The sequence below is a fragment of the Dermacentor variabilis genome, chromosome 3 (assembly GCF_050947875.1).
Source record: "Dermacentor variabilis isolate Ectoservices chromosome 3, ASM5094787v1, whole genome shotgun sequence".
In the NCBI taxonomy this organism is placed as follows: Eukaryota; Metazoa; Arthropoda; class Arachnida; order Ixodida; family Ixodidae; genus Dermacentor; species Dermacentor variabilis.
In genome coordinates, this window is record NC_134570.1 from 31265487 (window position 1) to 31291577 (window position 26091).

Here is a 26091-nt window from a genome sequence, read left to right on the forward strand (position 1 = left end):
AGAAGGTCAGGTTCCTTGTTCTCCTCTACCTATATAGAACGGGCAACAGCGTAAGCAGGGATACCTGCCCTGACCTAACAATGGTCAAGGGGTCGACTCAATGCTCCTGGAACAACCTAATGGAGAATGTGGGCAGTGACCACAGCATTCTAGCCACAGAAGTCCAACTGGTGGCCATATGCACCCCAGAACGTCCAATTAAAATAACGAACTGGGACATTTTCCGGCGCAACAGAACCAAATCTCAACAACACGACCCGCCATCTCTACTCGAGTGGACACAATAGCTACAAGCAGATTTTAAAGCAGCCACTAAGCAACTTACTGCAACAACGGAGACACCGGATATGGACAGAAATCTGCTCCATCTCTAGGATGCTCGAAGAGGCCTGACCAATCGATGGAAGAGGCAGAGGCACAACCGTAGGCTGAATCAAAGAATCGCCTGGATCACAGGAAGCTGAACAATACGCCACCAGCCTCACCAATAGCAATTGGCACAACCTCTGCGACCGCCTTAATGGCACACTAAGTAGTTCCAAAACGTGGTCCCTCCTCAGGGCACTACTCAACCCAACGCACACAAAAACGCACACAACGAACACAGTCCGCACTATAATCCACAAAGAACAAATGGATGATGACGCGCTCCTCCAAACACTGCAACAGAGATACATTGCAACAGGCCACCGACCGGAGTACAAAGACTATCCACATGAGGAAGAAACCCAATTGGACGGCGATATTACAGAGACAGAAGTGAGGGCAGCCCTACACGGCATAAGACGAAACATGGTGCCCGGAGCAGACGGAATTCACTATGCACTGCTACGCAACCTCGACGGCCAGGCCATACGGCAACTCACTGCATACTACAACGACAATTGGAAAAACGGAACGCTTCCACAGGGATGGCGACACGCCGATGTCACCTTAATTCCGAAACCCGGGAAACCGCTGTCCCTCCAAAATCTCAGACCCATTTCCCTGACTTCGTGTATTGGCAAACTCTTCGAGCACGTAGTTCTAAATCGCCTCCAGCCTCACCTCGAAGCGAACCAATTCTTCCCCAATACCTTATTCGGCTATCGACCAGGTCTGTCTACGCAGGACATACTCCTGTAACTTAAGGAGGATGTTGTGGATAGTCCAAGTAAAGCTCAACCAAGAGCCATCCTGGCGTTGGACTTCAAAGGAGCCTTCGATAACGTCTCACATGACCTCAATCTAAACAATCTTGCATTCTCCTGATGCGGAGAACGCGTCTATGATTATGTCCGAGCCTTTTTATCTGACCGCACAGCCACCATCGGCCTAGGTGATATTCGGTCGGATATCATAAAACTTTCCGGCAGAGGGACTCCCCAGGGTTCGGTCCTCTCACCCACCCTGTTCAACGTGGCGATGGCAAAGCTACCACCGCTCCTCGACAAACTTCCGAACGTGCAGCACACCCTGTACGCCGATGATTTTACAATCTCGTTGACCCCAGGGTCGGACGGCGCCATTCAAGACGCTCTACAGGAAGCCGTAAACATAGTTCAAGAGTATGCAACAGCCGGAGGACTCACATGCGCAGCTGAGAAGTCAGAGCTCCTACTTGTATTCAAAAAACGGAACAAGGCCGATATTCCACCAGCCATCACATTGCATCTCAATGGCAACGTTATTCCAAAGGTAGACTGACTATGTGTGCTAGGCCTTCACATACAACACAACGGGAAGGCCACACATACCCTACACGTGCTCCGCCAACAACTTACCCAAGTAACGCACATGATAAAGTGCATTACAAACCGCCGACAAGGACTCCAAGAAAAAGACGTACTCCGAATTGTGCAAGCCCTCATAATTATCCGATTGACCTACCACCTCCCCTATCATGATCTGACTCAGACTGAGGTGCACCAGATGGACACCCTCCTCCGTACGGCACTAAAGGCAGCGCTGGGACTACCCCAACATGCGTCTACGCAGCTCCTATTACGACTGGGGGTGCACAACACCATCCGCGAACTAGTTGAAGGTCATCTTAACAGCCAATTGCAAAGTCTGCAACGAACAATGCAAGGGTGCCACATTCTATCCCGGCTAGGAAACCAAGCACCAAGAAAACCACAACAGGAAAACCACACACTTCTTCCGCTTAGCATTCGCAACAAAATTCATGTGGCCACAATTCCCCGGAATATGCACCCTGACCGTTATAAAGGCCGAAGAAAGGCAAGAGCACAAGCCATAGCTGGACTCTTTGGCGTTGACACATCAAACACACCAGTCCTATACATCGACGTGGCCCGCTAGCCACAGAAACGTGCCCTATGTCTAGTCGTACTGGATAGTGCAGACATTCTGAGGGCTTCGGCCGCGCTCAACACTGTGGACAGTGGCAGGGCGGAAGAGGCTGCTATCGCCCTAGCCATTGTACACGCTTCAACCATGCCGGCGCCGGATGGACCTATCAGAGTGGTCACTGATCCTCAGACCGCCTGCAGGACTTTGGCACAAGGGAGGGTGACACCCTACACACACCGCATCCTTACAGCATTACATCCCACAGCGTTACACAGGGTGCGTATCGTCTGGACACCTGGACACGCCTCTCTTCATGGTAATGAACGCGCTAATGCGGTAGCCCGAGAGCTCGCTAACCGGGCGCCATTGGAAGAGCTGTCCCACCCAGACGACGCACCGACAAAACCACTGAACTACACTGAAACTCTACAATATTACAGAGATACCACAGGAGACACTTCCCTCCACCACATAATTCCCTTAATCGAGAAGATCCGTCGCGTGGTATTCCGATGGCATGCCGATGTCATAGTACGTGACCAGTCTGTCTCTGTCGTTTTGTATCGCTACTTCGTCGTCGTCGCCTCCCCCATGTTCTCCATCGCCTCCGCCACAGTTCTTCCCCCTTCCGCGGGGGGTGCGGGATGTTGGGCCGTCACTGCCCGAGCCGCGGGGGGTTAGTTCGCGCGCAGCTCGGTGGGCCCTCTTGTTGAGGTTGGGAGGGGCACACGGGTCTTCTGTGGTTACTTCTCCCATTCGTGCCGGGATCCATTTGCGGTATTTCGGTGTGATTTTGCCTTTCTTGAAGCCTTCTGCTCTGCGGTTCAGGATTTTGGCTGTCACAATGGAGACCCATCCCTTTGTAAAGTTCCTAATGACCATCTTGGAGTCCCTGATTACTGTTCTGTCTTGTTGCCGACCGTTGATTGCAGCCAATGCGATTGCCGTTTCTTCCGCTGCCTCCGACGATGTGGTCCTTACGGAGCCCGCAGTCACGGTCTTTCCTTTCGTGTCTATGACCGCCATTGATAAGAGGGAGGTACCCTCGTCACCGCCGACACCACCATTGTCGTCCTGGTTTCGGGTGTACCAGGCGGCGTCTATGAAGAGCACCCCCTACCCGCGCGCCGTGGTTCTTGAGGATCGTTCTCGGGCTTCATTTTCTTCTCTCGACATTGTGCACGGGGTGCATGTTCTTCGGGAACTTTCCCGTGTTTATTGCTGCTCGGAATTCCTTGTGAACTGCGTCTTGGGGCCCTTCATTCCATGGTAGTTCATGCCGATCTTTTCTGTGATTTCTCTGCCCGCCATGGCTCCAGAGAGTCTTTCGAGTTGCGCTATCCTTTGTGCTTCGGCAATTTCGTCCAGCGTGTTACGTACCCGGAGTTGTAGTGACCTTTCGTTTCTTGTGCATTGCGGGAGACCCTGTACCATTATGTACGCTTTTCTAACGACCGCGTCGGTCTTGTCCTTCCCAGCCTTGTTCCATTGGACGAATGCCGCCACATACGCGACGTGGCTGATCGCGAATGCCTGGATAAGCCGTACGACGCTTCTTTCTTTAATGCCACTTTTGCTGTTGGAGGCCCTATGTATTAGCCTAATGGTCGCCGTCACTTTCTTTTCCAGGCGCGTCACAGTTTTCGCGTTTGTTCCCCTGGCTTCGATCCAGAGACCCAGGACTCTGACCTTTCAGATCAAGGGTATCTCCGTGCATTCTCTCGTGGTTATCCTGATCCCCCTTTTGTGTAGTTCCGCTACGTCTCTGGACGGTTTGCCTAGCTTCCTGGGGTGGTAAAGTAGCAGCTCCGATTCTCCAGCGAGCATTGTAGTCCGGTGCCCTCCAGATTAGTTTCGATTGCCTCCGCCGCCCCTTGAGGTCTATTCTCCACATCGCCCACGCTTACGTCCTTCGTGGTCCAAATAGTAATGTCGTCAGCATAAACTGTGTGGGTAATGCCTTCTATTCGCTCCAGTTATTCCGATAGTCCGATCATGACGAGGTTGAAGAGCATCGGTGACACGACGGACCCTTGCAGTGTGCCCGCGCTGCCCATGTCCACCTTGATTTCCTCTTCTCGTCCAGTCTGATTCTGACTCTTCTTCCCGTAAGGAAATTTTTGATATAATTCTACGCTCGTTCGCCCAGGCCGAGTTGCGCGATTCCGTCGAGAATGGCCGCGTGCTTGAACCTGTCGAAGGCCTTCTTTAGATCGAGTCCTAGCATTGCCCTCAAGCCTCGCCCCGTGGTGTCTATGACTTGCTCCTTGAGATGCATCATGGTATCTTAGGTAGAAAGCCCTCTCCTGAAGCCAATCGTGTTGCTTTGGTATATATCGTTGGACTCCACGTAGAAGAAGAGAGACGGCAGCTCAAGTGCCCGGTGCCAGAACGGCGTGTGTTTGTTCCGGTTCCCAAGAAACTCGGTGCTGTACCGAAGTAATTAAGCCTCAACATGTGCACCCTAACAAAAAAAAATGCTGCCTAAGAAAGAAATTTCATGGTTTTACTCGACGAGATTGCACCCCATCTTTCAACCTTGGTCACATAGCGCATTCACGACTAAGTGCTGCTTGCTTTCGATTGTCAGTTATCAGCAAGCTCAAACGGAGTATAAGAGATTGGAATGAAACAAGAAACAGTGCATTCCATCGTACTTAGCTTTACTGCCCGTAGACAGTAACGGCAATGAAACAGGGATGTGATACCTATATGTGAGCGCAGCTTAGTTATCAGCACACTGCACGCGCTTACATCGCAGAGATCGACATGACATGGAGGAACGCTATCACGAAGAAGCAGTATAGTTATCGAAGAATACAATGGTTGGTTCCTACCCGCCGCGCGGCGGCTCGGCGGCTGTGGCGTTCTTCCTGCTGGGCACGAGCTTGCAGAATTGACTCATCTCTCCAGCAGCCGCTTTCAGATAGAAGTAGTGTATGCAGAAAGGTTCGTGTACTTAGAATTAGGCGTGCGTTGGGCAACCCCAGTTTGGAGAAGTCCCATTGCCGTTTTTGTATGTTAAACTCTATCAATCAAATGAATAAAACTTATTTCTCCAAAAAGCGGCACCTCAATGCGACACACCCCACCTCCAGCACCGCTTGGAAAACTTCGAACGACCAGGCACTTCCCCAACATGCGCGTCCTTGACGTCATGCGCATGCAATCTCCACCAACCCTGAGTTCGCGGATCTGGGCAAGGCGGATGCGCTCTGGTATAAAGCCTTTCGCCATCCACACACGGACGTCCGCATAATCGTCCGGACCGAGAGGCACGAGTTTAGTCAAATTGGTGAGATTCCAGCCGGTCCTCGCGGAGATCGCAATTCATCATAAACACACGAGTGACCGTTGCAAATGACGGGCGCGGGCTCCTGCGTTCGAGAGTACGCGCACGTTTCCCCCGTCCGCTGAGCGGCGCACAAGTAGCAGGCGGGGGACACGCTATAGCAGAACGGAGCGAGCGCCGTACGGGGGCGCTGGGAGCCGTCTAATTTGGCAACACGAGTTGGAGATTCTATGACGGGCGTGAAAAATGAAGTTTCCGGGCAACGTGCAACGAAGGCGGCGTCCTTTTTGCTACTGGCATCTTTACCTGTATTTGTTATTTCTTACTCCTTGCACCCGTTCTTTCCTTTCTTTCTTTCTTTCTTTCTTTCTTTCTTTCTTTCTTTCTTTCTTTCTTTCTTTACATTCCTGCACAAAATGATGCGTCTTTAAGGGATGCTCGCGGCCAGCCGCCTCCTTAAAGGCGCTAGTTCGTTCTCGCCGCGCACACACACACGCGGCTGATTACTGCAAGTCACGCGCTGAGGCGCCACGTCTGTCACGTGACTTTTAAGTTCGTCTCCGCGTGGCCCTCCCGCGGGATCCGTCGGTAGCTGGCAGGTGGGCTCAGCCTCCGCTCAAGAACGTCATTTGTTTTCCCACCGTGCCACCGCAAAGCATACGGGAGAAGCAGGAAAAGAAGAAAGAAAGCAAAGATGAAGAGTGACTCCTTTTTTTCGCACAATTTAATGGCACGCCTCTCGGCATAATTTTCTCGCCGTTGCATACGATACACAAAGAAATAGGGCTAGCAACGCACTATGTGCTCAGATTCTACGGTGGTAGCGTTGTACGGTGGTAGCGTAGCAGCGCATGATGCAGGTAAGTAGGTGGTGGCCGGCATATCATTACTTATAAGCCTCGTCGTGTCGTCGGGCTGGCTTCAGCGGTTTGGCTCGCGTTATTACGTTTTGAGAAACTTTTCCATTATATTTTTTATAGCTTTTTCGCCTGCTTCCGCGTGTGTAGCCTTTTGCGTGAGCACAACAAAGATTATCCTCGATTAACATAATGGCGGACACTAAGTTATACCGCTGAGCTGCCGCCTGGCTTTGTGTGTTCCGGCGAGGAATGCATCATGTGGGAGCTTTCACGTCCACGCTCTGAGCAGAAAGCTTACGCGTAAAAGAAAATGCCTTGAGCTTCGCTGAGTTTCACTTCATTTTCTTTTTTTGTCGTTGTTATTCTTTTCTTGGAAGCCATGGCGCTCCATTATAAAGCCTTTATAGTGTACGCTTCAGCCGTACAATAGGCCTGCTATTTTTCGAGCGAGTTGCAGGTTAGGGCCTTGTTCCCAATTTGTTCGCGCTGTGATCTGCCTCACAATTTCCCGAGTTGGCTTTACGCAAAGGAGGAACACAGCCCTGAGGAACGGGTTTTAAAACATTTCTTTTTTCGCACGGTAACGCGTTGTCACTAAATTCACATCATTTACCATGGCAAGTCTGCAATTATGGAGTTTACTTTTTAGAACCACGAGAACTTATTTGTCCCAAAGCAAAGCGATGGCTACTCCCGCTTTTTTTTTTACGAAATTTTAATGGTAGGTTGCCAGTTTGTTACCTCCTCCCCATAAGTAGGAAATGAAGAAAGTAATAAACAAATACTCAAGGAAAAAGCGTATCTGAAATGTAGGCTCCAAAGCACTTCCACGTGTTTTAAAAACGAGACAAAGAAAGATAGCGAAAACGAATCGGTTTATTGTACTCACTTCCAGCGGTCCCAGTTCTAAAATAATCTTTATTACCTCCTATTGCGTTGTTCTTTTGAAAACCACACATTTTCTTCAACTAATTTCAGTTTCTTCATATTTTATCTGTTTTAATATCATTTTTAATATTTGCACATTTTCCGTCTTTAAATTACTTTTTCCAGCATTTACCACTGCGGCCGCCAGTTTGAGCGAATAACCCTTGACGGAGTGCCGCACTTTCGCATAGTAATGAGAAAAGGAACGAAGGGAAGGAAACAAGGTGGGGCATAAACTAAATTTTACAGACTAAGGCAGGCACTCGAGTGAACTAAAGTTATGCAGTTCCCGATAAGTGCGGGAAATTAATAGTTATGCAAAGCTCTCCATCATCGTCGTGTGTGCATTGTCAAGCTCTTACTGCATTTGACACTGCATACTAAGGTGTCCTGAATTTGGAGCAGAATATAAAATATGAATAGATGAATTAAAGCGCAATACGGCACATTCAAATGCAAGGCATGTCTTGTTCCAGCGAGGACACTGGATATTTAGGAGGGAAGTGCTTCGGCTCCTCCTAATGTTCCTCCGTGATGCAGGGTTCGAAAGAGGATGGCGGGCCTTATGGGTCGTCATGGTTCGGAAAACGTGCAACGTATTGAACTCCGAGTCAAGTTTATCTTCTCTTCTTTTTTTTTTTTTTGAACCTGATGCTGTTGTACTGCGAAGTGTTTCAGACCGTATCACCCTCGGTATAGGTGGCGTTATGGTGGAGAAATTGCCGGCAACTTTTGCAAAGCTAGGTTCCGCTTGCAGCAAGCAACACTCCTCCTCTTTTCACAGGCATGTGACTATCTAGCATGGTGTGGGGTTCCGCAAAGTATTACCAGATGGTGCAACATGTCCGCGTGGAAGATGTTACGTTTCGCCTACGACGCGCGGTATAGCCGGCGCGGATGCAACGGACGCCGGGGCTTCGTTCAAAGCGGCAGACATTTTGGCCCGTTCGGCGCCGCCGCTACGCCTCCCTGCCAAGCGCGTCCAGGCATGTTCCAATGCCACGTGTCTTCATGTGCGTGTGTGAGTGTATGTGCATATTGGTGCCCACGCTTGTCGAAGCGCGGCAGCCGGGGAGAGGAGCTCCCAACAACTGTGAAGCGAGGGGGTCTGACAGGCGCCGACACGACAGTATGAGCCACCTTCTCCTCCCCATTGTGCCCGACCGGCGCCGACACGACAGTATGAGCCACCTTCTCCTCCCCATTGTGCCCGAACGGCGCCGGCACGACGGCTGCGCCACCTTATCCCATTGTGCCCGAGCGGCACCATCACGTGCTCGTCTATAGAGGGGTTCCTTCTTGCCCTCAACTGCGAGAGTATAAAAGCAGCTGCCCCCGGACGCCAAAGAGGGCTCCGATTTCTTCTGTTGAGTAAAGTGCACTCCCGTCTCTCTACTTCGGTCAACCTGACCGCCAACTCTTTGCGATGTTAGAATAAACAAGTTGTTTTGTTGTTACCAGTCGACTCATGCTTTGCCGGGACCTTCGGATGCTTCCAGTTGTACCCCAGGCCGCCAGGCCAACGCTACCCTTGGGGCTTGCGACCCAGGTACAACAACGGGCGTCAGCGCCAAGTTCCCAACAACTCGTACCAGCGGTGCGATTCCAACAACTGTCTGCCAGCGGTGGGATCGCGACAACGGAGGCCAGCAGCGAAGATATGCAGTTGACTGTATGCTGACCAGCTCAACGACCATCCGGGAGCAGTGCAACGAGCCCTGTGTGATGACTGGTTGCCTGCAGCGGAACGACTGCGCTGAATTCTTGGCTGCGAGGTTTGGTGAGTGCGGGACTTTCTTCTTCTGAGCTTTGCCAGGCTTTTGTTAGTGTCAGAAACAGAGCTGGTAATTGTGGTTGTCGTTGCTGCCGGGTTAGTTTGCGGCAAGACAATAGTAGGCAGTAGAGAAAGCAGCATTCAGAGCAGCCATGGATTTGAAGTCGTTGCGCAAACCGAAATTGCTGGAGCTAGCAAGAGAGTTGGGTCTGGATGTCTCGGACAAACTCAGAAAACCAGAACTGCTAAGGGCTATTCTTGAGTTAGAAGCTGAGGATGACGAGCTGTCGGAATGCCTTGAGACCATTGAGGAAAGGGAGACTGCAAAAAGACAGGAGCGCGAACTTAAAGAACAAAAAGAGAAAGAAAAAGAAGAGCGCGACCGTCAACACGCTTTGGAAATGAAGCGTCTCGAGTTAGAGATGGAACGCGCTCGTAATGGAAGTCAGGCACACGGTGCAGGAGAACGCGTATTGTTCAAAATGACTGACCTGATGCGGCCGTTTAAGCTTGGAGAGGACATTGGTTTGTTCCTGGTTAACTTTGAGCGAACGTGCGAGAAGCAGGGGTTCTCTCGGGAAACGTGGCCACAGCGCTTGCTCACTTTGTTACCCGGCGAGGCGGCCGACGTAGTCGCTCGCTTGAATAGAGAGGAGGCAGAGGATTTCGACACAGTGAAATCGAGTCTGCTAAAAAAGTACAGGCTGTCAGCAGAGGCGTTCCGTCGGAAGTTTCGGGAAGATGAGAAAGGCAGAAGTGAGTCATACACAGAGTTTGCGTACAGGCTTATGTCAAACATGCAGGAGTGGCTCAAAGAAGAGAAAGCGTTTGGTGACCACGAGAAAGTTCTGCAGTGTTTCGGGCTAGAACAGTTTTATAGTCGGTTACCTGAGAACGTGCGGTACTGGGTCTTGGATAGGCCAGACGTTTATACGGTGGCTAAAGCCGCTGAGCTAGCCGAGGAGTTTGTGACGCGTCGGGCTCGCGGAGCTAAGGATGGTCAAAAGGGTGAATTTAGCTCGAAGTTTGAGAGGCCGAAGTTCACACCCATGAGAGCCAAGGGGAACACACGTAGTGCGGATGCGAGTGAAAGCAGTGCGACCGAACCTAAGGAGACGGCGGCAGCCGAAGCCGAACGCAGAAAGCGGTTCGAGACGAGGCAAGCGCGCGTTTGTTATACGTGCCAGAAGCCGGGTCACTTTTCGGCGCAGTGTCCGGAAACAAAACCAAAAGTTGTGTTTTTGTCAATATGCAGCACTGACGAGAACATGAAGCTTCTCGAGCCTTACATGCGAGACCTCCTCGTGAACGGGAAAGAGTGCCGAGTGCTTCGCGATTCCGCAGCTACGATGGATGTAGTTCACCCCTCTTACGTAGAACCCCATATGTTCACGGGCGAGTGCGCATGGATCAAGCAAGCCGTGGAAGCTCATAGCGTGTGTCTGCCCGTAGCAAAAGTGCTTATCGAAGGACCTTTCGGAGCGCTTGAGACGGAGGCCGCAGTGTCATCTATGCTGCCTCCCCAGTACCCGTACCTATTTTCGAACAGCTCCGATCACCTCCTGCGCGAGAAGGGGCTTTTGTTTGGTGAGGCTAGCGTTCAGGCATTAACCAGATCGAAGGTTCCGGAGCTCGCTGCAAAGGCGGTAGTTGCAGGGCCGACGTTATCAAACAATGAAAAAGGGTCAGAGGCGCAGCAAGCCGATATTCAGAGCACGCCCCAACTGAATAAAATTGAGTCTGTAACGTTAAAGGCACCAGATACTGGAGAGGAAATTCCCGATGCGGGAAAGTTAGAAGAGCTATCTGCAGATTTGCTCATCGCGCCTACGTCAGATGGACTTAATAGGTTGCTAAAAGTCAGCCGGTCGGCTTTGATAGCCGAGAAAAAAAAGGATGGCAGCCTAGAAAACATACGCTGCATTGTCAAGGAAGGTATCGCCAAGAAAAATGCTCGCTTTGTGGAAAGAGGTGGAGTCCTGTACCGGAAGTATCTAGACCGCAGAGGAGTGGAGTTCGATCAGCTGATCGTGCCTCAATGCTATCGTCAGGATCTGTTGCGCTTGTCGCACGGGGGTTCATGGTCCGGACACCTAGGAGTTAAGAAAACTAAGGACCGTCTCTTGCAAGAGTACTATTGGCCAGGGTGTTTTCGGGACGCAGACCATTTCGTGAGGACATGTGACACCTGTCAGCGGGTGGGCAAACCAGGGGACAAATTGAGGGCGCCGTTGAGATTGGTACCTATCATTACGGAGCCTTTTAGACGGCTCGTTATTGATACAGTGGGACCTCTGCCGGTAACAGCCACAGGGTACAGACACATTTTGACTGTGATCTGCCCAGCGACAAAGTTCCCTGAAGCAGTGCCGCTTAAAGAACTCAGCTCAGTTGAGATAGTCAATGCACTACTGTCCATATTTGCGCGAGTTGGTTTTCCTGCGGAAATCCAATCAGATCAGGGCACAGTGTTTACTAGCGCTTTGACGACAACTTTTCTCGAAAGGTGTGGGGTAAAGCTGTTACACAGCTCAGTGTACCACCCACAGTCGAATTCCGTTGAGAAGCTCCACTCCGTCATGAAGCGCGTGTTGAGAGCATTGTGTTTTGAACATCAAACTGACTGGGAGCTGTGTCTGCCTGGGGTGATGTTTGCATTACGGACCGCGCCGCATGCGGCTACGGGGTTTTCGCCAGCTGAGCTGGTGTACGGTCGCTCGCTTCGATCTCCGCTTCGCATGCTTCGAGAATCGTGGGAAGGCAGGGGCGACGACCCAGTCGTGGTGGAGTACGTGCTTAAGCTCCTCGAACGCTTAAGAAGGGCACAGGAGTTGTCAGGTGAAGCAATGGCAAAGGCCCAGCAGAGGGCCAAGGTTTATTATGATCGGACCGCCAGGGCCCGTCGTTTTGAGGTGGGCGATGAGGTCATGATATTGCGCACATCGCTAAACAACAAACTAGACGTGCAGTGGGAGGGCCCAGCACGAATTGTTCAGAAACTGTCGGACGTTAACTACGTGGTGAGTCTGCCAGGAAAGCGGAAAGCACAGCAAGTTTACCACTGTAATCTGCTCAAACCTTATAGACAAAGGGAAGCAGTAGTGTGCATGATGGTAAACGTTCCCGAAGAGCTTCCGGTCGAGCTTCCGGGACTAGGCTCAATGACGAACAGGGAAGACACCGATCAGGTCATTAGTGACTTAATCAGTAAAGCATCGCTGTCGCCTGAGCAGAAAACGGAACTACACCAGCTCTTACAAGAGTTTCAAGGTCTGTTCTCTGAGAGGCCTGGTAGGACTTCTGTCCTTACTCATGACATAGAACTTACCTCCCCAGAGCCAGTACGATCCAAGGCGTACCGGGTGTCACCCCGCCAGAGCGATATTATGGAGGCTGAGGTAAAGAAAATGCTACAGCTCGGTGTTATTGAGGCAGGTGAGAGTGATTATACCTCCCCTTTGATTTTAGTTGAGGTACCGGGCAAGGAACCTCGTACTTGCGTCGACTACCGCAGGCTTAATTCCATCACTAGGGATCAAATTTATCCGATCCCTAACATCGAGGAGCGCCTTGAGAAAGTTAGTAGCGCTCAGTTTATTTCCACCCTAGATCTTGTCAGGGGTTATTGGCAGGTTCCACTTACAGAAGAGGCTAGTAGGTATGCGGCGTTCATTTCACCAATGGGAACATTCCGTCCTAAAGTGTTGAGTTTTGGTTTGAAGAACGCGCCATACTGTTTTTCAAGCCTCGGGGATAAAGTGTTGCGGGGACAGCAAGAATTCGCTTTACCGTATTTAGACGACGTAGCGATATTCTCCGCATCCTGGTCTGAGCATATGGCACACTTGCGGGCAGTATTAACCCGCCTGCGCGAAGCGGGCTTCACAGTCAAGGCTCCCAAGTGCCAGTTAGCACAGGCCGAGGTTGTCTCCCTCGGTCACGTGATTGGTCAGGGTCGTCGCCGCCCCTCTGAAATAAAGGTGGCCGCTGTGCGAGACTTCCCGCAACCGCGCACGAAGACCGATATTCGGTCGTTCTTAGGTGTCGCCGGCTACTATCAGAGGTACATCCCCAGGTACTCTGATATCGCGGCTCCCCTGACGGATGCTCTAAGAAAAACAGAGCCCCAAACAGTCGTCTGGGACGAGACAAAGGAAAGAGCTTTTAGCGCCCTAAAGAGCGCCCTAACAAGCCAGCCTGTGCTACGATCGCCAGACTACACAAAAGGGTTCGTAGTTCAGTGCGATGCTAGTGAGCGAGGCATGGGCGTTGTACTGTGCCAACGGGAAAATGGAGATGTAGAACACCCCGTCCTGTATGCTAGTCGTAAGCTGACCAGTCGTGAGCACGCGTACAGCGCCACCGAGAAAGAGTGTGCGTGTCTCGTGTGGGCCGTTCAGAAATTGTCATGCTATCTAGCCGGCTCAGGGTTTATCATTGAGACGGATCACTGCCCTCTCCAATGGCTGCTGACCATCTCTCCCAAAAATGGCCGCCTCCTGCGCTGGAGCCTCGCTTTGCAACAATATTCCTTTGAGGTGCGTTACAAAAAGGGGAGTCTCAACGGTAACGCCGATGGCTTAAGTCGAAGCCCCTAACGTAGGAATCAGCCTCAAAATTGTTTGTTACTGATGTTTTTCTTCCTGAGGCAGGATTTTTAACATATTGCTTTTGTTTAGTGTTTCAAAGTGATGACATGCTTTCTAGTGCAATTTTCCAATTTGTGGACGCGTTCTGAGTGCTGCTAGACTACTGTAAGGAACTAGGCAGTGGTATAAAAGGGGAAAGAGCCTGGCAGGGCTTAGTGAGGGTTGTGCCGTGCTTGCTGACTGAGCGGTTGAGTTTCAGCGTAGTTCTAACGCTTGCCGGGAACGAGAACAAAAATGTGAACTCTCCCGAAGTCACTTTGCAGTGTCCCGTGCGAACCTGAACGAGAGAACGAGGCCTTCTCTGTGCGCTGCGCTCAAGAAACGTCGAGGGACGCCCGACTTCGGTTATGAGCATCATCGAGCGACATCCCTCCGGACAGCGGATGCAGTCCCCTGACCATCGGGATCTCCTTCCCCCGGCGGGGCGGTCTGTTACGTTTCGCCTACGACGCGCGGTATAGCCGGCGCGGATGCAACGGACGCCGGGGCTTCGTTCAAAGCGGCAGACATTTTGGCCCGTTCGGCGCCGCCGCTACGCCTCCCTGCCAAGCGCGTCCAGGCATGTTCCAATGCCACGTGTCTTCATGTGCGTGTGTGAGTGTATGTGCATATTGGTGCCCACGCTTGTCGAAGCGCGGCAGCCGGGGAGAGGAGCTCCCAACAACTGTGAAGCGAGGGGGTCTGACAGGCGCCGACACGACAGTATGAGCCACCTTCTCCTCCCCATTGTGCCCGACCGGCGCCGACACGACAGTATGAGCCACCTTCTCCTCCCCATTGTGCCCGAACGGCGCCGGCACGACGGCTGCGCCACCTTATCCCATTGTTCCCGAGCGGCACCGTCACGTGCTCGTCTATAGAGGGGTTCCTTCTTGCCCTCAACTGCGAGAGTATAAAAGCAGCTGCCCCCGGACGCCAAAGAGGGCTCCGATTTCTTCTGTTGAGTAAAGTGCACTCCCGTCTCTCTACTTCGGTCAACCTGACCGCCAACTCTTTGCGATGTTAGAATAAACAAGTTGTTTTGTTGTTACCAGTCGACTCATGCTTTGCCGGGACCTTCGGATGCTTCCAGTTGTACCCCAGGCCGCCAGGCCAACGCTACCCTTGGGGCTTGCGACCCAGGTACAACAACGGGCGTCAGCGCCAAGTTCCCAACAACTCGTACCAGCGGTGCGATTACAACAAAGAGCGATCGTGCGTAGACGCGAGCGTGTGGGAAGACAGCTGCCAGACAGTAGCACGATGAGGACAACGACGATGACATATCGTAATCAGGCTATTTGTGTGAACTATACAGAACGAAGGCCTCTCCCGGAGATCACGAGTTACCCCTGTCTTGTTTCAGCTGGCACATTCATCTGCCTGTAAATTTCCTAATGGCAACGCCTAGCTCTCTGTCGTCCACCCCGGCACTTCCCTTTACTTGTCACCCATTCTGTAACTCTATCGTACCAGCGGTTATCGGCCCTTCGCATTACGTGGCCTGCCCAGCTCGATGGTTTGCTCTTAATTCCAACTATAATGTCAGCTACACCCATTTGCTCTCTAATCGCCATCGCTGTCTTCCTGTCGCTTGACTCTATGGCTAACGTTTTTTTTTTTTTGTTACATTGCTCGCTGTGCGGTCCTTGACGTCTTGTCAAGTGTCGTGTGCAATCACTGCACACTTTTCTTTTCAAAGATAACGGTGAGCTGCCGGCCATTATTTCGTAATGCGCGCCATATTCGTTCGAGCTAATTTTTATTCTTCTGTAAATTTTATTCTCGTGATCAGGATCCCCTGTGAGTAATCAGCCTAGATAAACGTACTTTCACACAGATTCTAGATGCTGACTGCAACTCACCAGTCCTCGTTCTCTTGCCAGACTATCAAACACAACCCTTGTCTTCTATGGAATAATATTCAACCCTATACTCCTGCACTTTCTCCACCTAAGCTCTTCCCTCAGTCATCTGTTTCACGTCATCTCCAGCGTTGCTCGACAGAGCAATGTCATCTGAAACTGCCATATTGCTGAGATATTCGGTTAATTGCACTCCATCAATGAAGCGTTACAATCTCATCGCTTACGAACTGGGCTAATGGCCAAGGTACTGCATTGGGTAAACTGAATGGGCTGATCTCGAAGGCAATGCAATGTCACGCTGCGCGTCAAAGCGACAGCTGCCCAAGTGGAGGAAAGGGTGAATAGGGGCGGCCTCGCCCGAGTCAAGAAAATTGTTGATATTCGAACTTCGCATACCAACAGTTTCCGCATTAGTTTTCACCGTCCGGGGTTCTTCATCGTGCACTTACCGCTCGGTAAACCAGCGTTCTTGCTTCCAACTCCCACCGTAATGAGGCTGTCAAACCCGGTGATTTAACTCGCTTCCATCATAGCAACCGAGCTATATACCACCGCCGCGGTAAAGCATGCATATGCAAAATATCCCACTCAAGTGCATGCTCGAAGCAGCTTTGCAAACGCATGTCATAGGTATAAATTGCAACGGTGATGCCTGCGCAATTGCTGTGCGCACCTACAAATCAGATGGTGCAGCATAGCAATATCAAAAGTATCTGGTCGCATTCTAATTGACACTTAGGCAACAAATATCGTCGCAGCTGCAGTCTAACCACGTATTTATTTCTTCTTCCTGTGTGTATATATGTACACAGGCACCTTGCTGAATTCATCACGTAAACGCAGATGCTCAGGTTTACCGCATAGTACGCAGACCTCTAACGTCTTGCGTACATGAAGTACAGACAAGCAGGCGCGCATACGCCTTCGGCAGGCAGGATATATAAAGGTCGCCCCAGCATGAATCCGGCTCGCACCCGGTGTTGTTATACCGAAAGGAGCGGCCATTCGCGCACAAAAGCAGCACTGATATCGCGACGGCGCCGGCAGGTGTCCGGAGTCGAGAATATTCCCAGACGACACGGGCAGCGCATATGTGCGGTGGAGGTGTATAACAACACACGAATCGACTGTATACGCGCTATCTAGACGCTTCATCTTTTTTGTTATCAATATTATTATACTTCTTTGGAAGTTTTCTTTGTTTTCTTTTCCGCGCGGAGCATATGTCGTTTGTTCCTAGAGTACGTTTCATCGCACGCCGTAGTCTGTCTGCAACGAACGACCGCTTCGCGAGTGTATGCGCGTTGGCGGCCGCGCATCGCCGCCTTCCCATCGAGCACGCGAACCGGGCATTTCCCGCTCGCCGACGCCGGTGTGCCGCGCGTTCGGCTCGGCTTCCGTCCTCCGTGTTTTTTGCAGCGGTTCCGCCCTGCCTGACGGTATATAGCGTGCCTGTTCTCGTGTTTATGCGTTGAACACAGAAGCGCTTGTTAGCGCCAGCGTCGACTATCGGACATCATCAGCGACCGCCAGTCGCGACTTTTCGGCGTTGTGAATAGCGTTCCACTTGTTAACTCCGAGGAAGACGGCGGCTTTGATTGCAGGGGAGACGCGTAAGGAGGAAGGCGGGGACGTGGGGGATGTATAGATTCAAACTTTTGATGAGGGACATGTTCTCTCGTTTTCTTTTTTTCTGTCGTTTTTCCTTGCCTGCGAAGAGTATAATGCAGTTTTGCTTTCCGGCGGTAGATAACGCGTTTCTCAAAAATATAAGTTTCAGGAGACCTAATTTTCTTCGCTTTGGGTCAAGCGGGGAGGTTTTCGAGGCATAATGAGCGGCTGCGCCGTGAGTGGATTTTAAGTGGTGGGGTGGACCAACTTCCATCGCTCGAGCTTGGCCGAGACCCTGAGGACAGGTTCTGCGTTTTGCAAGCGCGCCAGCGCGTTCTACCCACCCACGGCGATGGCTGTCGCGGCGTGTGCGGCGTTGGGACGTTTTGATTACATGTTGTACCTGTTGACGATGGCCGGATACTAATTCGGCCACGTTCACTCGCTCTCGCGTACGCTGCGTAGAGTGCGACACAAAAGGTGGCAAATTCGTCGGAACAATACTCGATTACAATATTGATATCAGTATTTCGGTGAAGTGATCCTACAGGAGGTTGCCTTTGTTCGTGGTCTTGCCCTAGGCGTACGAATCAGCGTTTGCAAGTTTGTCATTGTCTTCATATGCTCCATCCTGGCCATTTTTTTTTTCATCTTCCATGACAAATGCGCAAGCATATGCGCCGTCTTTGTATATTTATTGCGCACTGGGCAATTTCAAGTGCATTGTTCTTGTTATTCATTGTAAGAGAGCTAATAGTCTCCTGGCAGCGCCTGCTGCAAAGAGGGCGGGGGGGGGGGAATGAGAAACTGAAGTGATTTCGGTTTTTCCGACCTCCGTCATTATGTAATGACGAAAAATAATATGTATTGTATTGTAAATACGACACAGTTTAAGTAGGCTGGAGAGAGACGACCATTTCCATGGATGTTGTTTGGAGCTTTGCTTCATCCCAAATTAGAATTTTGGAGACGGCAAGGGCAGCACTGTAAAGCAAGTCTTTCCACTGTATGTAGCGGTCAAATACACAGTCATCTGCGAGTTTATATGGCTATGTATGCATGCGTTATACACACGTTACACATTACAGTCGTGTTATTCAGTGGAAGTAACTTACGTGCATATAGTCTTTAGGTAGTCTTCAGGTACTGGCAAGGTAGAGGCGTTTCAAGGGACAGCACAGCGTCTAAACATAACGTTGTATCAACTTCCTTCCTCTATACTTCTTTACTTTCTTCCCGCAGAATAAGGAAGCGCAGCGTTTTATCACCATTTACAAGGGTTTCGCCTCCCCTTTTTTTAAACACGACTATCTATACAGCGGGTGGTGACGATTATTAACGAGTGATGCTAAACGTCACCAATCGTACGATGCAGCAGATATCCTCATCGGGTGGGGGGGGGGGGGGGGGTGAATTCGGTAGAGTGGTAGCTAGCGTCCTACCGCCCGTCCGTACAATTTTCTTGTTCTGTTGGACCAAGTTGGACCTGCTTACCCTGCGTTAACTCTGTGGCATGTTTATTACCACACCTTAAAATGAGACGCTTGGGAGGAGCAATTGCCGGCGTGGCTATGCAAGGCTTTACATCCAACCGTAGCCAGCACCATCCTTATTTTCTTGTGATTGTCCGACGGACTTGTCTTTGATTTAAGAAAGCATTACTCTGATTAAACGTGTCAAATATATTTTTCCCAACTTACGTTCCCGTGGCATCGTAGCTTGCTGGGCCAGTTGGCGGAAGGTCATAATGTTAACATACAGTGCCAAAACGGGAAATATCAGTTCACCTTATTAGTTGACACATCAATTGCAAGTCAGTGCTCCTTTGTGTGTCAACTTTTCATCGTCCTGTATGTTCGCGCTATGCGTTTTCACCATGCTCAAGCAGCTGCAGAGTGGCACTGTCTGGCGCCATTATCATGCAGCATCTCGAGACATCGAAGTCTGCTTCCTGTGCTTTCTTCTCTCTGTAAAAATTACTTTCTTTGTGTCTTTCTTTGGACTACTATTCAACTAAGATTTCGCACGCTTCAAGCAGGCACCGACCGACAGATAGCAAGCAGGCCAGTGATCTCGCGCCCCTAATGATGCGCACAAATCGTTCGCAGATGCTACAGTGCGATGGGGTCAAACACGATCTTTCATATTCCCTTCCTTTTTTATATTTCCTTTTCTTTTCATTTACCAGAGGACGTGCTGTGTGAAATCGTGGTCCCCTAATGGCGACCCGAGGTGCACACGGCTTCCTCGTACGTCGGTCGAATCGGAGCAGAGAACGCGATCCGCTCATTCGTCATCGGCGGCTGACCGTCTGACACTCCTGCACGTATGGTATACGGTAACCGTCTGCGCAGTGCCGGACGCCGCGGAAGCCTGCACGACGAAAAGTCGGTTCCCCCTGGCTTGCTTGCTCCAACTCTGCGCCCTGCCCGCATGTAAGTCTAAAGGCACCGACGTGCTCCTCAAGCGGCCCAGAACAGCACATGCGGCAGCAGTTTTGGGCAGTTAGTCTTCAGAACGTAATGACTGCGCGCATAGACGCGCGGTGTACGCTGTATGTTATGCCTGGGAGAACGCACTAAGAAGTATTGAATGCGTCCCTTGCCGCGCTGAATTTTGACGACTGAAAATTGAAATTTGAATTAGCCGCAATGATAGTCCTCAGCGCGCCCTCAGATGACGTGCAAGACTTCAAAGAGCTGCTACTCTAACACCTATATACCTCCGCAACCGAGGTCTTGAAATCTCGTGAGACAAGTGTGCACTGTTGGCATTCACTCGCAAACCAATGACACCCTACGCCATCTCAATAAATGGCCAGATAATTTCTTATGAGAAGACTCACAGATTTCTTGGCATAATCATTGATAGAGATCTCTCATGAAGCCCGCACGTGACCTACTTGAAACAGCGTCTAACAGCAATCTCCCAGCTTTTCAAGTTTCTGGGCGGAAAGACGTGGGGAATGTCAGTGCATGCAATGTTGGAATTGTACAGGGCTGTCTTTCTGGGCTTCTTGAGATGCAGTTTGCCCGTACTGACCAACACTTGCCAGACAAATATTTGTGCTCTACAGGCTATACAAGCTCGCGCCCTCAGCGTTCGTCTTGCTTTGCCAAAATGCACATCGACAGTAGCAACTATTGCGATCGCCCGAGACCAACCCATACAAACACACATTACGGTGGAAGTGTTGGGAGTGCACATTAGGCACGTTGCCTGTGCCCGTTCCCACCATCTGGCAACACTATCGTGAAAAAGGCCGCACGCATCATCTTGTACTACGATTTCGGATTATTACAATTGCCTTCCATCAGGCTTCAACCCCGCAACTAAGAGATCGACTCCTCCATGGTTCTTGGCTCGACCTGCAGTGCACCACACCGTACCAGCAATCAGGAAAAAATCTGAGCTGTCATCACCTGCTCTTAAACAACTAACTCTGCTTTTTTGCACGAGAGGTACGCCGACCACGTACATATTTATACTGATGGATCGGCAACTCTCCAGTGTTCCACTGGAGCCGTGGTTTTCCCAGCGAAAGCCACCACCATCAGTTTCAAGACATGTCACCCAACGACACCGATGGCTGCGGAACTTACAGCTTTTCCCGCTGCACTTAGTCTCGTCAGCCAAGAACAACCTCGAAGATGGTCAATATTCAGTGACTCGAAGGCAGCACTGCAGTCTTTGCTATCAGCCCTGCGGCGCGGACCACACGAACAACTGGCATTCGGGATTAGAGAACTGATCCATACCTTGACTTAGAAAGGACTCCACGTGACATTTCAGTGGCTTCTAAGTCACTGCGGCGTCATGGGGAACGAACACGCCGATAACACTGCTCGGTCGGCTCTTCAAGGGGACGAAGAGGAACCGATACCATTATCAAGGACAGATGCCGCTAGAAAACTTCGAATGCTCAGCCACGATATCACGTTCTCCTTGTGAAACGCAGGAAGTTTTCAAAACAACCGGCTGGACAACCTAGACTCCTCTCTACGCCTTTGCATTCCAGCTGGACTCTGCCGTCGCGAAGCTACCCTGCTTTGTCAAATATTGCTAGGGGTGGCCTTCACTAAGTATTTTGCTTTCCGAATCGGATGCGCCGACGACGCCTCGTGTGATGACTGTGGTAACGAGGAGACTCTTCAACACCTCCTCTGTGACTGTCCTCGCTATAATTTACAGATACGATCGCTCGCAATCGCGATAGCGCGCTTTGACAGAATACCTCTAAGACAGGAATTTAATTTAAGATGCCACCATCACAAGCCATCGCAGCAGAGGGCGACGAGGGCACTGTTGCAGTTTTTAAAGGCAACAGAATTGGACAAGCGGCTCTAGCCTGAAGAGATGTTTATAGTGCTGCAAGTGCTACTGTGCTGTGCTGTGACAGTATGCGACGACAGTGACCGACTGTGATTGTATGTCTATGCTCCTTTCTTTCTTTCTCTACTTTGTTATCACTTTACCTCCCCCTTCCCTTTCTCACCAGCGTAGGGTAGCAAACCGGATCTTCCCCTCTTGTTAACCTCCCTGCCTGTCCACTTTCCTCTGTCTCTCTCTCTCTCTCTCGGATGAGAATGTTCATACGTGTTTGAGCAGAGTGTCCGCGACACGACACTGAGCGACGACTTTTGATGCACGTTTGATGGAATTGAACGGAAGGTAGCTCGAGCCTCGAAATGATGCTACATCCAAGATCTATGAAGGATCTTTATTGCACAGGCGAGTGCTAGTGGTCCTCCGAAAATGTCTGACTTTACGTGTTACTCCGTGTTTTCTGCTGGGCTCTCAATTCGATGCATTTATGTGACTGTACTTTACGCTTTGGTGCGTGTGATGTGGCCCGTTTTGTGAGCGGTCATTGGAACGTTTGTGTGGCTTGAGTTTGGATAGACTTTAGGTTTGAGTGTGTGGTTGCGTTAGTACCGTTATATGTTATGTTTACATTACTGCGGCGTTCAACGATGTAATTATATGCGAAAGGGTGCAGTCAGCGCCAAAAAAAAATTACCAACATCTCCTGAGTGCCCTATTATGAAAGCATGTGCACGCTTTCATTTTAATTTCTCTCCTGAATTAGGCGTTTACGGGAAGAAACAGTAGAGCTTGACTCGCTTGATTTATTTATTTGGATGCAATTAAATAATTTGGTGATTACTTTGTCGTCGGCTTATCTGCGAGCATTAAATTGTTAAATGATCACTGGATTATAACATGTGGTCTTATGAGAGAATAACAGCAATAAAGCAGTTTTCGAAAATGTGTGTGGGCAATCGATGTAGAAAAATAACAAAACAGAGGAGGCAAAGAGCACGTTATGTGGTCTCTGCCTTCATACTCAAGTTGATGTAAAACCAACAATAAAAGTTAGAGAGTGAGCAAGAAACGATAATTCTGACGAAGCCAGCGTGCACGCGTGCTTAAACTAAATTTCACCTTACATGTAAACTCTAAATCGTATATGCGAAATAAGAGAGGAGGTGTACGAGTTACTAAATTATATTCTGGGCCTTCACGTGTCAAAACCACTATCTGATTTTGAGGCACGCCACAGCGGGGAACACCGTATTACTTTTTACCTCATGGTGTTCATTGACTTGCTCCTGTCGCAAGTTACACGAGCGTTTCTTTTTTCGCTTTTTTTTTTACATTCCTGCCCCATCTAAATGCGGCCGTCACAGCCAGGACTGAAACCTCGCGCTTACCAATGCAACGCTGTAACCTACCAGCTAGCGCGGTGAGTAGACGTGCGAGTTTTAACAACGGTTGTCAAACCTGCGGAATATTTCACTGCATCCCACATTCAGCCGGAAAGTTTTTTTTTTTCTACAGCCAGAAGTTAATCGCAAATATGACTTGAGTATGACGGGTAACTTCGTTGATTCGGTATTCTAAAGGTGTTCTGTTCGGTATTCCTAAAGCTTTTGATGCACTTAATCATAACATACTTTTTACTAAGCTAGAAGCCCGGTATTACCGGTCCAGTACTAAAACTCCTAAAAAGTTACCTACATGATAGAGAACAAACAGTTTTTTTTTTCTACAGCCAGAAGTTAATCGCAAATATGACTTGAGTATGACGGGTAACTTCGTTGATTCGGTATTCTAAAGGTGTTCTGTTCGGTATTCCTAAAGCTTTTGATGCACTTAATCATAACATACTTTTTACTAAGCTAGAAGCCCGGTATTACCGGTCCAGTACTAAAACTCCTAAAAAGTTACCTACATGATAGAGAACAAACAGTTTTTTTTTTCTACAGCCAGAAGTTAATCGCAAATATGACTTGAGTATGACGGGTAACTTCGTTGATTCGGTATTCTAAAGGTGTTCTGTTCGGTATTCCTAAAGCTTTTGATGCACTTAATCATAACATACTTTTTACTAAGCTAGAAGCCCGGTATTACCGGTCCAGTACTAAAACTCCTAAAAAGTTACCTACATGATAGAGAACAAACAGTTTTTTTTTCTACAGCCAGAAGTTAATCGCAAATATGACTTGAGTATGACGGGTAACTTCGTTGATTCGGTATTCTAAAGGTGTTCTGTTCGGTATTCCTAAAGCTTTTGATGCACTTAATCATAACATACTTTTTACTAAGCTAGAAGCCCGGTATTACCGGTCCAGTACTAAAACTCCTAAAAAGTATACATGATAGAGAACAAACAGATTTTTTTTCTACAGCCAGAAGTTAATCGCAAATATGACTTGAGTATGACGGGTAACTTCGTTGATTCGGTATTCTAAAGGTGTTCTGTTCGGTATTCCTAAAGCTTTTGATGCACTTAATCATAACATACTTTTTACTAAGCTAGAAGCCCGGTATTACCGGTCCAGTACTAAAACTCCTAAAAAGTTACCTACATGATAGAGAACAAACAGTTTTTTTTTCTACAGCCAGAAGTTAATCGCAAATATGACTTGAGTATGACGGGTAACTTCGTTGATTCGGTATTCTAAAAGTGTTCTGTTCGGTATTCCTAAAGCTTTTGATGCACTTAATCATAACATACTTTTTACTAAGCTAGAAGCCCGGTATTACCGGTCCAGTACTAAAACTCCTAAAAAGTTACCTACATGATAGAGAACAAACAGTTTTTTTTTCTACAGCCAGAAGTTAATCGCAAATATGACTTGAGTATGACGGGTAACTTCGTTGATTCGGTATTCTAAAGGTGTTCTGTTCGGTATTCCTAAAGCTTTTGATGCACTTAATCATAACATACTTTTTACTAAGCTAGAAGCCCGGTATTACCGGTCCAGTACTAAAACTCCTAAAAAGTTACCTACATGATAGAGAACAAACAGTTTTTTTTTTTCTACAGCCAGAAGTTAATCGCAAATATGACTTGAGTATGACGGGTAACTTCGTTGATTCGGTATTCTGAAGGTGTTCTGTTCGGTATTCCTAAAGCTTTTGATGCACTTAATCATAACATACTTTTTACTAAGCTAGAAGCCCGGTATTACCGGTCCAGTACTAAAACTCCTAAAAAGTATACATGATAGAGAACAAACAGATTTTTTTTCTACAGCCAGAAGTTAATCGCAAATATGACTTGAGTATGACGGGTAACTTCGTTGATTCGGTATTCTAAAGGTGTTCTGTTCGGTATTCCTAAAGCTTTTGATGCACTTAATCATAACATACTTTTTACTAAGCTAGAAGCCCGGTATTACCGGTCCAGTACTAAAACTCCTAAAAAGTTACCTACATGATAGAGAACAAACAGTTTTTTTTTTTGGAGGTGCTTATTCTTATACTAAAGTTATCAACCAAGGCGTACCACAAGGCTGCCCATACTAGGTCCCTTACTATTCTCCATTTATATTAATCATTTACCCACTTGCCTTAAATCGACACATTGTGTACTATACGCAGGCGATACTACTATTTCGTTGCGTGACAATTCTTTAACAACCTTAACCCTTAAACTGAACAATGAGCTTGACCGTATTGTTGCATGGTCTTCGTCCAATCATATAATTATCAATCTTTCAAAAACTCAATTCATTATTTTTTTCGTTCTAGCCAAAGAATACTATCTGGCTTGTCTGAGATAACTCTAGATCGTCATCACATTCCCGCCTCCTACTGTGTATCATTTTTGGGGCATCAAATTAGATTTTAACCTAAAGTTTTCTCAACACATTGCCTTCATTAAGCAAGAGTGTACCTTCCGTATTAAAGCATTAATCAAATCAAGAACATATTTCTCCAAAGGCGCATTACTAGGATTATACTTTGCCTTCATTCACAGTCACATGAATTATGGCATTGTTTCCTGGCTAAACACATATAACTGTCATATCTCGTCTATTCAGCACTTACAAAACCAAGCAATACGCATTATCAATAACAGTGGCTTTTTCACGAGTGCTACTCTACCGCTTCGTGAAAATAACATCCTTGTTGTAACGAACTTGTCCAACTATCATCGAATAATTATGTTTTATAAATTACGAACTAAACTGCTCTCATACCAATTCATTTATTCCAGGCACCTCATCAATAACAATAATACCAAGTTTGCACGTAACTCCAATTTTCTACTACCTATAGTACATTCTAACTATAAAAAAATGACGTCATCATTCGCTGCTATAAAACTGTGGAACTGTTTACCCGTCAGCATTCAATATTCATCCTTTTATAGATTTCGTCATGCCATTAGGCTGTTTTATATGTGTATGTCATTCATTACTGAAGTTCAGACCTCGAGCTGTTTTATAAGTTTACGTCATTCATTACACTTCATTTGCCATTTGTATGTATTGACATTTTCTTTTTTCTTTTTTTGCACTATAGTCTTGTGTAGAGACAGTAT